The following is a 17,747-nucleotide window of genomic DNA, read 5'->3' as shown; positions in this document are numbered from 1 at the left end:
TAGTGGAAACACCTCATGTAAAAATGAAACCCCGGTCCTTGGCTGCAGCGGAAATCTTTTAACAGAAAGCAAGCTTTTGCATCAACATTGTCCTGGAGAGGGGATTTACTGGAATGTACCCATGGACAGCAAGAGAGGGTTAAGGTGTGGGATGTAATCCTTGGATTACAAAGGCCCAAACACTGAGAACAACAACAATTGTCTTAAGAGATTAGTGCAAAGGTTGGCATTTTCCCATTCTCCGACGGAACGTACACGACAAACTCAAGAACTGCACGGTAGATGTATCTTTACATATACAACGACGAGAGAGAGAGAGAGAGAGAGAGAGAGAGAGAGAGAGAGAGAAGACTTCACAAAAACAAAGACCATGTATAGCCTAATTACTTTGGTTAAAACTCTGTTGATTCATAAAGCCTCAAATTAAAATATCGAAGATGCTGAGTACATGCTCGGAGTATCCTACTACATAAAGCGTAATGTGTACCCGTACATATTTCTTTTGCATAACAATACTAGTCTACGGGTGAAAAAATGTCACGCTTAAATTTGCCTTTGTCCAGCCCATGCCCAACCTCGCTCACCATCGGTCCCTACAAGGAGTTTTAAATGGGAATTTATAATTAAATTCAATATTTCGTGGATAATAATTACTCTATAGTCGAGATAGCGATAGTTTCCCCTACTCCAACAAATAACTTGGTTTAAACAAGCCAGAAAAAACGCAAAATCTAAACATATCTCTGCCCTAAAGTTATACAAACGATAGAACTGTAACAATAGGGCTGCAAAATTAAATCAACTTGCAAATCCTAGCCTTGCATTGGCTTGAAAGTATTCTACAAAGCCGTCGTAACAAAAAATAAATAAATAAATAAATAAATAAAAATAAAAAATAAAAAAACAGCAAAAAAATCTTAAGCATAAACTATTAGAGAGGTTTGAAAATTACCTGCTTTAAGATATCGTAACCAAGCATTATAGGCCGACTTTTTCTGGATGAAGAACTAGTGCCAAATTCTTAAAAACCCTGAAGGTATGACATGAAGTTTTTCAATCCAACACTTGTCAAACTTCATTTTTCTGACTCATATTTTTGCCAGATAGTTACAAACTTATAAGTCCTTCGATGAAAAAATTGTTTGTATTAAAACTTTGACAAAAAAAAAAAAAAATTAAAACTTGAAAATAATTCCCTAGCTTTTACCTACCCAGGACACATAACTGTGTTCTGACTTTTCAATTAAAAGTGCTCAATTATACAAGATTATCTAAGATATGACAAAAAATTGTAAAAACTAGCATTTAAAAACTAAATAAAAGCTGCTGGTAAAATATGAATTATACATCCGAAGGAAACAGCTGTCTCACACGTGAGCAAGAACAACGTTACCTACTCCAGCATACTTGTCATAGTCGATGTAACTTCTCACCGATTACATCCTAATATTCTTTACAATTGAAAAAGTGATTAACCATGAAGAGGAGATTGGAGCCAGCAAACAAACAAAAAAAAAGCAAAATTCGTTAATCTTCCAACTGTGCAAAGTAACAAAGAACTGCACGCCTTACAGAACCGCCAACGGCGTTAACACACTGCACTACTGGATCGATTAGCTTCCAGCACGTGTTTCATCATATCCACCAGAAATTCCATTGCACGCAAGGCTTCAACACTTCTGTTTGGTCTTTTGCGATAATTCTTGAAAACGGTTTAACTAAAACACTGACTTATGGCTCTTAACTCTACCAGGACTAGCATTATTGGCGTGATTTTATTTTTAAATAAATACATATACGAATACACATCCAACTGGGATTTCTTAAAAAAATATGACATCAATATACTAGATCTCCTTATGCTAATTTTTCTTTTAATTTTACGCTACGTTAATTCTGAATCCAAAATATAAAATGGTCATTGATTACAAAACATGAATGTTCCCAACTTTCTTACTAAAAAGTGCAGTAGAAAACACAACTTCGAAAATAAATCTAAAATTAAGCTTCATAAAAATTATAACAAATCCATCACGAAGGGAGACAGTTAATTTTGAGCAAACGCAGCCGGACGTCGCATATCACCACCTGACGACAAATAGGAGCCGAGGTGACTATATAATTCTCTCAGTCATTATAGCTGAGGGAAGGAAGTCATTGGCTGCAGCGCAAGTGATCCTGTGTCTATAAACGCCCCATAATTGATCTTTTGGGGGGGAGGGGGTGGGGGTCGGTGGCGGAGTTCAGGGGTAGGAGGGAAGGCATTTCGGTAGCACGCAAACCCTTCATTTTTGTCTGCAACGTAAATACCGAGTTTTTTCGCAGACGAGAGTTTTTCGCAGTAAAAATGACTATGATTGTTGTTGTCGCTGTTGTTGTTTTATTATGGCTCCGCTGGATAGTTCCACTAATTGGTCAAAAACTCTTCGCTTCCCGTCATCTGCAATATTATTCAGGGTCTTCATGCGGCGCCGGAAGGCCTTTGACGAAGCCGTACGCTTCAAATACGCCGACTGAATGATTATGTCTTGTTTACTGCCAGACAATAATGGGCTATACAACAGAGCAGGGTGTGACAATATCGACTCCTTTTAATCTATTGGACTGTGAGAATATGTTAAATCATTATACAATGTACATTTACGTAAATACAAACAACGTATACACAAATACACATAGATATGTCAACACATTTGCATTAAGGTACAACACTAAATAAAACACAGTATACATGTACCCACAAAGATGCATTTGGGAAATTTGAGAGTAAATCCATTGGTTTGTTTTTCTTTTTTCTTACTCAGATAAGCCGACTATATTTTGAAGTTTCGTATGTGATACTTTTCTTTCCAATGAATGTAATTATGCCCACTCAATTTACAGGTCTTAAGACATATAAAAACATAAATATCTGGTAATCAAAAGACAGGATTCGGACTAATAACTAATCCTACTGAGAATTTGTAAACTAACCTCTTCTAGCACCAATTTCTTTGAGGGGTTAAAAAACAAATGGCGAAATATTCTTTTATACATTTAACAACTGCAGAATCGAACAACGCACATAGTTGGTGACTTCACTAAATGAAAACGAGAAATACCAACACCCTGGGTGAACGCTGAGTTACTATAAGTTCATGTGGGCAAAAGGAAATGCAGGTTCACCTATAAAGCAAGAATAGCAATCATAACTTGGTCGAACAACTTTTGTGACAAATAATGTCATGAGACCTCTTCTTCAAATGCTTAAACTTTTTCACCTTATAATCAATATTTCTCATATTTAATTACGCAAGGATTCCAGAGCTCACTGATACCCGCAGCATGTACTTGCACAACCATAAAAAAATATTAAAGAGGCAACCTTCTTGCGGAACACGCAAAATTTTAGCAGCAGAAAATGTAAAAGATGGAACTTTATTGCTAATTTAACAATAACTTGAAAATTTAACAAGGCGGAATTTTACTGTTAATTTAAAAATGACTGCCAGCACTAACGACATAAGATTACGAACGGATTTGACTAATTTGTTTACTTGTACTAATGAAGACGTTTAGGCTGACCCATTTATCTCATCGAATACTGTCTAAACTTTCACATTCTGAGTCCAGTGTCAAGCTAGCAACAAAGGAACTCAAGTGACAGTACAAGGAATTTACAATATCGTTAAAATCTCAAATTTACAACGAATAAACAGATCAAATTATGTATAAATGAAAACGCTAACAGAGCCTGAAGATCTTATGAACACCAACTGTCCAATTTTTTTGAGCCTTTATGAAAGAAAGCAGTCACATATCAGCAATGTATAAAAGAATATGGATGAACATTATGAGATAGTGACAAAATTGTACAGTGCTCCCCAATCTAATAAGAGATGCGAAACCTGACAGGGGCACCCTTTTTAGGCAGTGCTTACAGAACTGGAATCAAGATATCGCATCACAAAGAAGAGAAATTCAATTTACTTATGATATTTGCCTGAAATGTTTTCTGTACAAATTAATATATATATACATATATATACTGTATATATATATAATATATGTGTATGCACTGTACTGTATATGACTGAAATACTGGAATAAGCGATATATATAAATGTTGCTGTACCAAAGGAAAAAATGAAACAAGGTATAAATATTGACTGGTTTCCCTTCGCACGCATAGACAAACACACAAATGTACCATATATATATATATATATATATATATATATATATATATATATATATATATATATATATATATATATATATATATATATCCTGACATGGAGACACCAAAATCATTAATAGTTCCTGAAGCATACGAATCTTAGCACAAATTTCCATAAAATCAGTTTACAAATTTTAAAGCGATCACAGACAGAAAACCCGAGACAAAATCTCTTTCTCACCTTAGGTTATAAAATGTTCCCTGTATAAGTTTGGTTAATCACTGCAACGTGTTTTAAAATAAACAGAATATTTTTCAGCAAGGAAACTAAACGCCGACAATGAATTTTCAAAAAGCCTAAATCATTATTTCATCCGGTAATTTACGCAGTAAATCCTTTTAAGATTTATAAATGTGTTTCATTTCTTTACTTAAAAAAAACCTTTTTAATTATGGTTTTAATATTTTAGGCAATAACAATGTTGTCGGAATTAAATATGAATGATAGTTTTTTATGACTTTCTGAGTAGGATATTAATGAGTGTGTGGACGGCACAGCATATGAAAAGTTCTATGAAGAAAATTATATCACGTTTTTCTAACGAAGGCAACAATGAATTATTTAGAAACTGCACTGTCGAAACCGGTGACCTTTGTTCCTGTAGCGAGAGTTTATGAAACTAAATCGTTGCCTCTTGAAGCAGACGCTTGCAATGCCATTATCTTTGTTAACAATTGCCGTTGTTATTACAGCTTAAAGAGGTGCCATTATTTATACTGTTATTATTACTGCCCATACCAATACTTTATACCACTATCACCAATAACTGCCACTACTACAAAAACAAATTTCAAATGAAGAAAAAAGTCCTATCACAACCTCCGTTCCTCTTAAGGTCTCAAGCAAATTTCCAGATAATTTGGACACTCTTTAATCTTCCGCATCGATATCAGGCTCCACCTGACGAAACACGTAAGCGTTGCCATGCGTGACCCTTTGGAATCAGTCGATCAGATTCTAATCCAACTTAACAAGAAAAATAACACACAATTCCCTTCAAATCCCTGACGTTAAACATCTAAATAAAAGGCACAGGTACGAATTCATTCCCCACAAACCCTCGACGACGTAATTCCATACAAAATATAACGTCGCTCAACGAAGTGCCTCTACTTTCAAGGAGAATGGGGAAAAATATGAGGGGAGGAAGTATGACGGAGTATAATATTGGCAAGGATTGCAGACATCATCATCATCTCAACTATCGCATTCATCATCATCATCATCACCATCCTCATCTTCGTCTCGAAAGACAGGGGCTGCTACAAAAGACTGCATAATTACTTCTTCTTAAACACCGTTTTATGAGCATATCACATTGCCGTAATTAATTGTTTCCGCCTTTCCCAGAGGAATTTCCGCTGCTGGCAAGAGATTTATGGACGTTCTGCTACCAAGAATGACTGCGGACTGAATGACGGTCTGGTGCGCAAAAGGCAGACCTACAGTATGATTGTATGGAAATTGACTGTGTAAAATGATTCAAGGGGATGTATGAGACACGATAAGAAATTTTCCTAGATGCATGAAGGACAAAACCATCATGTTCATGATACAGCAACCACGTACTGAAAATGCTTCAGGGGGTACATTATTGTTACACGAGTATTCCGAGGAACAAATAATAATAAAAAATACAAAAATAAGAGGTTGAATTGGAATGGACGGATTATTACTATTGCAGAAACAATTATAATCTCTATTCCATCAAATTATCATTTCTCATCAACCAACACAATTATCCGAGGTACAATTTGTGGTTGCTGGGTCATTCACTCTAGGTAAAACATCGTGTTCTTAGGCCAAATAGTGACCATAAAACCAATATTCTAAAAACTTGGCCAAGACTCAGTAGATGGTCTTCTACCGTCTTTGTTTCGAGTTCCTTTTTTTAGGTATACTAACAAAAACTTTATTAGCTACTTTATTATATATCCCTTTTTGTTTGTTTACTGATTGGTGTTTGTTTTCTTTACCTGTTAATTATATGATTCAGTTTTTAATTATCATAAAAATAGTTTTATTTACTGTGTCATCAATATACCTATACTGTTATTTATTGATTATATGAAATGTTTTGTTCATCATTATCCACTACTGTATAAAACTGTAATCCACTTCATTCCACAGTCACTGACTCGTTCCATAACAGTGAATCTTCATTATGAATAACAATAGCAACAATCGTGAGGAATCCTAAAGTAGACGATCAGTCCAGGCGAAAGTCTAAGCAGATGAATGAAAAAAAAAAAAAACAGGGCTGAGGATATCATTTGGTAACATTAACAATGCATTTGGAAGGGTGATAAAGTGATAGAAAAGAAGAAATGTAAATAATAAATAAAAATACGGTTACTGTTATTTCAAATGTCACAGACTAAATGAGTAAAGGTTCGAATATGATTAGTGCGCTTTATACCATGTATTACTGGAATGTGGAACCCTCTTCATTCTTTGGTGTTTCCTGAATATTCACACATGACTATTTGGAAGGCAGGTTTTTACATTGCCTCTGAAAGACGTTCACTGCCAAACACTTCTTTTATTGCAGTGACCAGGAATGAATGAATATACATGATTAAATTACGATGACCTTATGGAAGCCACAAACAGGTAGATTTCCCACACAATAGTTAAAAAGAAACCGCATTCAGTACAACCTGTGGATTCTGATACCATACACACGAAAGTGAGAGGCAGGTTGTATCTACTTTTTAAAACTGAAAGCAAGAAGTGAGAAGTTACAAATGCTAGTGAAAGAATTAGTGCAAATATGAAGAATTACTGCAAATAAAACCCACGTTAGATATCCTAGGGTCTGTACAAAGAGGCTACGATTGTGAACATTAATAACTGTTCAAGGGAGCACTGAAAATGAACTGTAATGACAGCCACTATTAAAGATGATCGTAAATTAAGAAGTAAATTTTCACAAAATGGGCAAGACAACAAGGGAAGCAGTATAAAGTATCAGATATGAAAAAACAGACTTTATGAAATGCTTTTTTTTCCAAACGGAATCATTATGTTTCGAAATGAAAATCTGCGTGTAAAAGAGAGAGAGAGAGAGAGAGAGAGAGAGAGAGAGAGAGAGAGAGAGAGAGAGAGAGAAGAGAGTTAAGTATACCTTAGTTCAACCTGACCACTGAGCTGATATGGCTCTCTAGGGCTGGGCCTGAAGGATTAGATTTATTTTACGTGGCTAACAACCAACTGGTTACCTAGCAACGGGACCTACAGCTTATTGTGGAATCCGAACCATATTACAACGAAAATTAATTTCTATCACCAGAAATATTCTCTAAATCTTCATTGACCGGTCGGAGATTCGAACGCGGGCCCAGCAGCGTGCCAGCCGAGAACGATACCAACCCATCCAATGAGGAAGAGAGAGAGAGAAAGAGGGGGGGAGGGACTTCAAACAACTACCTTATTACAAAACTTCAATGTCTTAGATACACAAGGAACAAGTGAGAAAGAATTTAAAAATGTGCAAAAGGAAGCTTTAAAAACATGAAAATACGAACAAAAATGATCGACCATAAATGACTAGTAAGTGAAACCGTTAACGAGGCAATAATTGCCAAAATAAAGGTTTACTTAAAATAGGAAAAAGGAAGAGCGACCAATCTTACCAGCAAAAAGAGAGTCTCATAAAAAACAGAGAGAGAGAGAGAGAGAGAGAGAGAGAGAGAGAGAGAGAAATATCACTGACAGAATTGAAATTTTTAGTCTCATAAATCAACTTTTTGACAGGACGTCTGGGGAGAAAGCTGTAAATTGTAAATTACGCCCCCTTTGTGTATTATGACAGCAAAAAATCTCCCTTTTTCCTGTAATCACCGTAATGTGGATAATTATATATTCATTGTAATTACAGTCTCATTTTGGTATCATATAAAAAAAGGCGAAATCATCCTGTGGACCGAATGGGTGTGGTCAGCCAGTATGCGCACGCGCTGACGCGTCTATATTATGTCATATATAAACTAATAATGACTTGATATAAATGAAGCATTAGTGCCGTAATTCTAACGGCGTAAATGATCCTCATAATTAGTTAATGATAATGATACCTCTCCCTCTCAAAGAGTAATAAGGCATCATCACGGCATCAGTTACTTTTGTTGTTGTATCGTCAGGATGTGACGCGACCAATCAAACAAAAGCTGCGGTCATCAAACATCACAATTAGCAGCTGCATATATATATATATATATATATATATATATATATATATATATATATATATATATATATATATATATATATATCCTATATGTATATATATATATATATATATGCATTATATAGTTTTAGTTACTCGAAAACAAATTCAAAAGTAAAAATAAACCCCATTCCGGAAAGTTGCGTATAGAGCGCCTCGAATTACGCAAGCCAAAGAAGGAACATTTTGTGCTAGGAAATAAAGGCGTGAGTAGGTGTTAGCTCCGCAGCGCAAGTAGCAGTCTCACCAAGTTACACCAAGTTACTTGCAGTCTCATCGGGTGAGGCGACGATGATCTGAGACCTGGACCCGGTCTATTTAAGTTCTGTAGATCTTGCCTAGACAGAGAGAGAGAGTGAGAGAGAGAGAAAGTGAGGTGGATGCTGGTGGAGCCTTGACCACATCTCTCGTGGTGCTCATGGTGTAGTGGTTATCACATCTGTCTAACACACAGAAGGTCCCAGGTTCGAGCCCTGGTGAGCACAGATAGTTTTATTTTTCTTGAAGACGCGCTTTCATTCGCCGTGAATATCGTTAAGGCAAATCATTAACACATTTTTACTTCTTGCTTGAAAACGCTGACAATTAATATCATTGTTTGAAAACGCTGACAATTAAAATCATTGCTTGAAAACGCTGACTATTAATATCACTGTTTGAAAACGCTGACAATTAAAATCATTGTTTGAAAACGCTGACAATTAAAATCATTATTTAAAAACGCTGACAATTAAAATCAAACAGATGTAAATTTCGGTCATCGCAAAATAGAGAGAGGAGGGGATAGATATCAAAATCAGAATTACCATAATTTCTAGGGTCAAATACCTTCAACCAACATAATATCCGTCATGAATTAGCTCCTCAATTCAAATAATTTTTTATCAGTCGGATGATTACCAGCAAAAGATGTTTACAATGAATTCAATCTAGTGCACAATCCATAAAATCATGATTCCATAACTGTATATTCGAATACTACGAAAATTACCACATAAGCCTTACAAATAAAATCTTCCCACCGAACTCCTACCATAAAAAAAAAATTACCTTTGCACTCTTTCGAAAGTTACATACTGTATGTAATAGTAAAAACCGTAGGAAAAGAAATTCAATTTAAAGGTTATTAAATAAAAAAAAAGTCTCGCAACAGAGGACCCACGATTACCAAATTTATCAAGTCCACAATTACAAATTTAGATTTGAACAAGACTTTCTAAGGAAAAATAAAAATGCGTGGATCTTCTACATGAGAGTATAGAACAATCAAGGGGATAAAAGAATAGCGACGGAAGTCGGAAGCTTAGAAAGGAAAGGTAAATTAAGCATACCAAAAAAACGGAGGAACATAAGCAGAAGTTTTAATTCTCAGCCGAGCGAGGCGATACCGGTATATGTCTGCTAACCTTAGTGAATCATGAACCTGGTGATCAAGGTAACTATTGTATGTAAGTTGCATTCCGGGATAGTATGCATGAGTCACACCCTCGTGGGAATACGGTAAATAGCTGTATGTATGTATGTATGTATGTATATACTGTATATGCAGATATGTATATATATATATATATATATATATATATATATATATATATATATATATATATATATATATATATGTAATTTGTGAATGTGTGTGTGTAACAGTAGTTCAGGGGTAGAGCACCTGACATGCATTATCAAGTCTCGCTGTTCAATTGTCCATTATGATAACACCTGAAAATGAATGCCAACGTCATCTGGGGTTAAAAAAAAAACGAGAAAGAACTAACTTTCCAGGGCAGAAAAACTCTATCATTCAGTATAAATATACAAAAGGAAAACCAGGAGAGAGAGAGAGAGAGAGAGAGAGAGAGAGAGAGAGAAGAGAGAGAGAGAGAGAGAGAGAGAGAGAGAGAGAGAGAGAGAGAGAGAAATATTTTTATTTGCCTTAGATTTTATAATACCATTATGTATACATACAGATATATATATATATATATATGTAACTATATATCTCTTATATATAAATATATATATATATAATATAATATATATATGTAACTGCTATATATATATATATATATAAATATATATATATATATATATATATATATATATGTATATATATATATATATAAACATTTATAATGCATTAATAAAGACAAATTCGAAATAATGTTCTTGTTCAAATACCCTCCCTCTTATCAAATTAATCTTCCCATTATTATGATCAATATTATTATTATCACTAACAACCTAACTTTAATAATTAAGTTATATATATCAAAATGCGTTCGACGATATAACGATACCTTAAACACCAGGAAAAGACAGAGTAAGAACAGAATTTCACAAATAAAAAATAACCAAGTTTTTCATCACGTCGCACAAGAACTTTTTCTATGTATTAGAAATAGACAGCACATAGACACGCACAAACATTTATATAATTAATATAATATGTATATATGCATATTATACATTATATACATATATATAACATATTCTGCGAATAAATAAATATAAATGTTGCTGCAAATACCACACCATCCGTCGACCAAAACACACCCCAAGCAAGGGGAAAAAAATTTTCACACTAACAAAGCGAAAGCACAGACATAAACACAGAAAACATACAACGGAATAGAAATCATGGGTGTAAGATCCATGGAAATTACACACCGGTCGAAAACAAAAGCAAATGCTGGGCGTCCCGTCTTCTGTATAAGAGGCGGGAGGAGATACGCTGAGGGTAGGGGCGGGGGGAGAGGAAGGATGAGGAGGTGGGGTGGGGAGGAGTTGGAGGAGGTCATCATCTACTGTCATAATCACTCTAGCTGGCGTATCGATAACATCACAAAACGTCCGGTACCCGTCAGGTAATTTAGCTAATTACAGGTACAAAACTGGGACCACCTATCACCTATCTCGCTCTTATCCCAATTCAACCCTCGCCATAAATGGTTCAGAGGAAAAAGAAGGACTGGGGAGAATTAGAATTTTGTGGGGCTATGAGAGAGAGAGAGAGAGAGAGAGAGAGAGAGAGTGTGTGTGTGTGTGTTCATGGGGCAAAGCCCTAACCAGGAAAGATCTGAGATTTTTGCATTCAGGGCCAAAATGTTTTGCTCGTTTCACCTTCATGCACGACAATTAGGAGAGAGAGAGAGAGAGAGAGAGAGAGAGAGAGAGAGAGAGAGAAGTCATTTTCGAAATGAGCTTTCCCCCTTTTTCTCCTACTTGTTTCCTCTCTTGTTAGTATTTGAAAAGGAACGACATAGGGAGATCACACGATTGTTATTTTCAAGACGAACTGGAGGAGGCTGGAAGTAAGGGAGAGAGAGAGAGAGGGAGGACGAGGGGAGGACGAGGGTGACTAGAGAAGAGAGTTGTTTCAACTGCCGGGTTCCAATGGCAATTGCATCCCTTGAAAATGGGTTCCCCTCGGTAATGATAATGATGGCAAGAGAAGGCGAATGAAAAGAGACGGAAACAAAGGCGGAAATGAATGATCAAGGATGTATAGATCGGCAAGAGGGCATCGGGGAGGACTCTGCAGAAGCAATACTACGACAAGAATTGAACCGGCTTTACGTGATGTTTGAAAATTATGGAATATGCTTTTCTGAAACAATAGCTCTAACTCTTTGATAATCTACTTTGAGAGACGATCGAGAGAGAGAGAGAGAGAGAGAGAGAGAGAGAGAGAGAGAGAGAGGTGTTTATGACAAAAGGACTAATGAAAATGGAAAGGTCTGACAATGGAGTGTACAGAGTGAACAATAAAAACTTGAGCCACGATGCAATATAGTAGCTGCTCGAGTAACAAGCGCTTAATCGGAAATTATGGCCATGAAATCTCCAAGTGACTCAGCGCATAACACACCTGTAGACGGACAGATGAACAGACAAAGACGCTGACAACTCAAACTCCCAGAAATAGCGAACAAAGAAGCCAACAACACAAACACTCACAAACGATGGATAAAGACATACAACACAAACATGGGAAGTAATGGACAGTCGGCAAGAAAACAAAATTCAGAAATAAGGGAAAAGGACTCCACCCGAAACGGAAAAAAAGGAGAAAAACAATATGAAAAAAACATAAGTTAATCAGGCAAACTTATCGCGCACAGTTTAGTTAAAATTTTATAAAACTGTTTAGGTTGTAAAGTTAAATTAATTTCCCAGTCTGATTTGGAATTTTAGCCCTTTCCGATAATATGAATTTTACTTTAAATTAACAAATCTAAACATAATAACTGCTAAGTCAATGCGGAGAAACAAAAAAAAAAAAAAAAAAAAAACTCATCTTCGGTTATTACCGCCTTGCAAAAATATTTTTGCGGTTTACTTAGCACGGCTAATTACACGCGTCATCCAGAAGGAAATTAGCGAGTCAAGGGATGTCAAACGCTGATCTTTATCTTCAGCAATAAGGTATTGTTTACTTGAAATTTTATGCATAAAAGTAGTTACCGGGAAGGAGCGGGCGGCATTGCTGCGGTTAGTTTTTTTTAGCGATAAAAATAAATAATAATAAAATGGGCAAGTGATTACCACACTCCACGACAAAACTTATTATATCGCCTATTAAAAACAAACTTATTTCTTGTCTATCTATATTTAGTTTCTTGCCGTATTAAGGGGAGATATTCCAGTAATTTTTCCATTCGCTAAAACGAAACAAACGAACGGTGGAAATAAAAGACAGCAACGCTCGTTGTCAACTCGCCGGCTTGTTGACGAAAAATGGCGCGATTGGTGGACACGGTGTTTAGGATCATGACGTCATTTAATTATAGTGGTATCAATGTGAACTCCGGGAAAATTCGCCTTCTTTTTTCATAAAATTATAACCAAACATTAAACTTGCGAAGTCCTGACCAGCATGTTTGTGCAATAAACCCACTCCGCTTAAGGATCATCTTGAGACTTCGTCGCAATAAAATTGATAAAGGAAGATATGAATTACAAACACATGGCAACTCATGTCACCGCTCTTATCACCACGTCAGTCAGCCCCACGAAGTTTTTAACAAATTTTCGTCTTCATTTCACAAAGAGACAGACAAACCATCCACGCAGAGGAAGCGATGAATTATTCATATGTAAATGCCTGCATGCATCAGAGAGCAGAGAGAAAGAAAATCTGGAGAGAGAAAGAGAGAGCGAGAGGATTGTGGTTTCCTGCCATTTTTCAGCAGCGTTTGTCTTTAGTAGACGCCAAATGAAACGGCGGAGTCCATCAACGTGATTTCTCTCATACGATCAGCTTTGAGCGCAACAATAATGAAAAACCTGAAGAAGGGCTTTTAGCCCCGGTCGTTAGTTCTGGGAAAACGAACTTCAATGCCAAACCCATCAAAGAGCTGATATAGCAGCGTATGGAACTTGCGCTCTCTCTCTCTCTCTCTCTCTCTCTCTCTCTCTCTCTCTCTCTCTCTCTCTCTTATTCTTTTTCAGTCTTACAAACTTTAATTCCTTGGGTATACTGGACACAAAACTTTTCGCTCTATAACTTCACGCGCTTTAAATAATAAAGAATGCACTCGACCACTACACACCCGCTGATTGACTGATATTTATGAGCTGGCATTATTATAACTATATATATAGTCATAAACGGCGGAAATACATGCATAGTAAAAGAAAACTAATTTTAATTATTTGACAAAGGTTTGTCGATAACAAAAAACCACACTAGTATTCCTTCTAACACAAACACGGTGTACACTTCATTGCGATGATAGCCTACCAAATCATTTGACTTTCAAAATAATCACACAGGTCTGATATTCTAAAAAGCACCACAGAAAAAGGCAAGTCCTTCAGACAATAAATGAAGCAAACTGCGCCGGAATATGGAACAAAAACGGTGTCATTTGCATTCGAGATGAGATCCCTCCCATCAAGAAATCCCTTTCTATGTATATATTAAAGAAAAAAAACTTGTGCAATGAAATTTCGCCTAGTGCTAATAACCAAGTGTCCAGCAGAGCTCCTTCGTTACAGACGGTATGCATTCGTTGTGTAAGCTTCGACAGACCGTCTGAGAAGAAAACAATTCTCTTCTTGCAACACACTAATAACACGAGTGATCAATTATTAAAATTACCCATCCTTAAAAACCAACTAACTCGGTTCACACTGCCTAAAGGAACATTTAAAACATGAGTATAAATCATACAAAAGTATTATCATTATTATCTGCATTATTATAATTATTACTTTGAAGACACCAATGGAAAATTCACTGGCTAAACGTTGCGGTAGAACGAGTACAGTATGTAAGTAAACTAGACACTGCATTGCATGTACAAAGTTTGATACGGATCCCAGCTTATCACATAACATTAGACAACACTAACCGACGTGCCCATCTCAAAAACTCCGTATCTTGACGCATAATTCTGACTTTTTCTTTTATCAAAAGTTATAGAATACCCGAGCCACCCAAAATGACGAGGAATGAAAGAGGAACGATGCGAAAACCCACAAGCGTTGGGACAACACGTACCGCCTCAAAGCACAGACTTGAGGTGTGGCAAGAGAGGCTGGTCAGGGCTGAACGACGGCAAGTTGCTAAAGAACAACAAATATATGGAGACATTTCACGTTTTATTTATTATATAGAAGATTGCGTGATTGCACAATCTGGAATTTATTTTTCATATTGACAGCAAGGAGTTGGTCCTTACTAGGTCGGGGCAAGAAAAAGGTTAGTGAAAGGCCAGACCTCTCGATTTTCCGAAAAGAAATGGCGCAGTTGCTACGACAACTTTGTCCAAGATCCAAACCTTATTTTAAACAAAAGTGATAAAACTTGATTCATACAAGTTATTAAGAGAAAATTTCATGAAAATACATTATAAAATTACAGAAACCCGCAGACTAGTGGAGTTCGGCAGTACAATCTAAAAAGAGATATATTTTATATTCAGCCGAACAGGATTAAAAAGAAAATACAGACTACGCCCAACAAGTTATGTGCAAGGGATATTTTGAATATTCTAGCAGTTTGCACAGATGCCCTAAGGGAACATCACACTGAAAAATCGAGGACATGTTTTCCCAAATTAACCTTTTATAGCTTTTGACATATCAGTAATGCTCAGTTGAATACAAAGCTCAGGTGCCTTTGAAAGCATGAGGAATTCCATTTTGTATCAAGCAAATACAATCTCAAGAGCACCAGAAACAAGGGTTTTATGAAAATGACAAAACTGCTTCAGGAAAAGTTCCCTGTATCATCACATACAATTAGAGAATGGGGAGATGTACGCCGTTGATTTGACAGGGAAAAAAGTGCAAGACTTAATCGTCTGAAACTCATGGCTAAAGCTAGGTTGCCCGAGCTGTTACGTTTTACAATTGTGCAATACCATAAAGATGCGTATTCTGTAAACCTAAAACGCCCACTAACTCGTCAATTCGTAACTAAAGCTCAGGCATTAATAAATATATACATGTACATATACACATATATATTATATATGTATACATATATTTATATAAAAATATATTTATTATATATTTTATATACAGTACACACACACACACACACACACACACACATATATATATATATATATGTATATATATATATATATATATATATATATAATAATATATAATGTGTCTGTGTGTGTGTGTGTGTGTGTGTGTGGTAGCGAGCGCTCAAGCACTTACATACACATAGACTTGAACCTCTTTTTCTCGGCAAATAAATAAATGACACGCGCACACTGAGGGTGTAATTTTGAGTATTCTGGTAGACAACAGCTATCAACTGCTGAAGGCGTTGAGGAAAATGGTTTTGTGTTGAGAGAGAGAGAGAGAGAGAGAGAGAGAGAGAGAGAGACTGGTGCTTTTGGGGGGGTTTTTGGTGGTCGCCATATTAGGTGGTTTTGGCGGCAAATTACACAGCGCCAAATTATAATGGCAGCACGTACAAGTTTGGGACGTGGACCCGGTGGGGGTGTGAGAGGGGATCGAGGGGAGGAGAGGGAAGAAAGAGAAATGATGGAGAGGGGCCGGGAAGAGGAATGATGGAGCGAGAAGAATAATGCTGGAGATTGTGGAAAAAACCAAAAACAAAAAAATATGATGGGTGGAAGGAAAGGGAGATGATAAAAGAGGGAATTACACCAAAATCCGGATGATGAGAGTAAGAAAACTTGGTGAAAAATGAGGGGCACGAATTTATCCCAAGTCCTGGGGATTGCTGCTATGCGGAAGAAATTTCATGAAATACGTTTCTTGTGACTCCCAAGAAGAGGGAGGACCAAAACGATGCCACGCTCATCAATGTGAGACAGGTTGGTTGGTTCGTTACCGTACTGTTTGCTTTATTGGAGGAAAAGAAAAACCACACTGCACTTACTCTCGATAGGAAGCAAATGAAACATTTAGTATATCATCTCAATCACTTTAAGAACACATACGCATATTATATATGTGTGTGTGTGTGTGTGTATATGCTCTTTATTTCGGTCTGAAGGGTTTGTAATGACAAGCGTATCCAGAAAGAATGGAGACACCGAGGAGTTAAATAATTCATTGTGGCTAATACAAACACACACTCGTTATATACATAAACATCGAAACACACACACACATACATACACACACATATATATATATTATATATACAGTATAATATATGTATATATATATTTTATATATACAGTATATATATATATATATATACGTATATATATACATATATATAATTATCCGGAAAACTATCAACACCTTTGTTAAAATGCACACAATTCCACAACCTTCAAAAAGTCGAAAACTTCTGGAGCCTTTTCCAGCACAGAAAATAGGAAGCAACACCGTATGGGATGGGTGGAGCGTCTGTATCATTATTAGTCATGGGAACCTCCTCCTTCCTGTACTTTGGATTCAAGTACAAGAAACAGGGGTGCATGGGATGGGGGACAGAAGGGATGGGTAGAGAAAGCGTGGATGGAATGGGTGGCTGAATGAGGGCTATATATCGGTGAGAAACACAGACTAGTGTTTCAGCAATGGAATGGATGGATAAACTAGAGAGAGAGAGAGAGAGAGAGAGAGAGAGAGAGAGAGAGAGAGAGAACCTACCAGACTTGAGAATAAAATTATGCAATAAAAAAATTATTATAAACAGAACTTGTCTTATGAAACCTTCAAATTCTTGTCTTTCTCAGATGGTTCTCTAAATCGCAATCTAAACATCTCAATAATCGTTCAATGGTAAAATACATATAACCTATGAGGGCCTAACTAAAGATTTCACACAGATAAGAAGGCTGGGATTAATTACTTAA

At 36.3% G+C, this 17,747-nt stretch overlaps 1 non-coding gene across 1 annotated transcript; it reads left to right on the top strand.

Moving 5' to 3' along the window:
* The first annotated feature begins 8,860 nt into the window (after positions 1–8,860).
* Positions 8,861–8,933, top strand: TRNAV-AAC (transfer RNA valine (anticodon AAC)). The gene has a single exon. It is a non-coding gene; the product is annotated as a tRNA-Val (tRNA).
* The last annotated feature ends 8,814 nt before the right edge of the window (positions 8,934–17,747 follow it).

The sequence above is a fragment of the Macrobrachium rosenbergii genome, chromosome 56 (genome assembly GCF_040412425.1).
Source record: "Macrobrachium rosenbergii isolate ZJJX-2024 chromosome 56, ASM4041242v1, whole genome shotgun sequence".
Classification (NCBI taxonomy): Eukaryota; Metazoa; Arthropoda; class Malacostraca; order Decapoda; family Palaemonidae; genus Macrobrachium; species Macrobrachium rosenbergii.
Note: the sequence above shows the minus strand (reverse complement) of the source record. Positions and strands in the feature narration are given on the sequence as shown.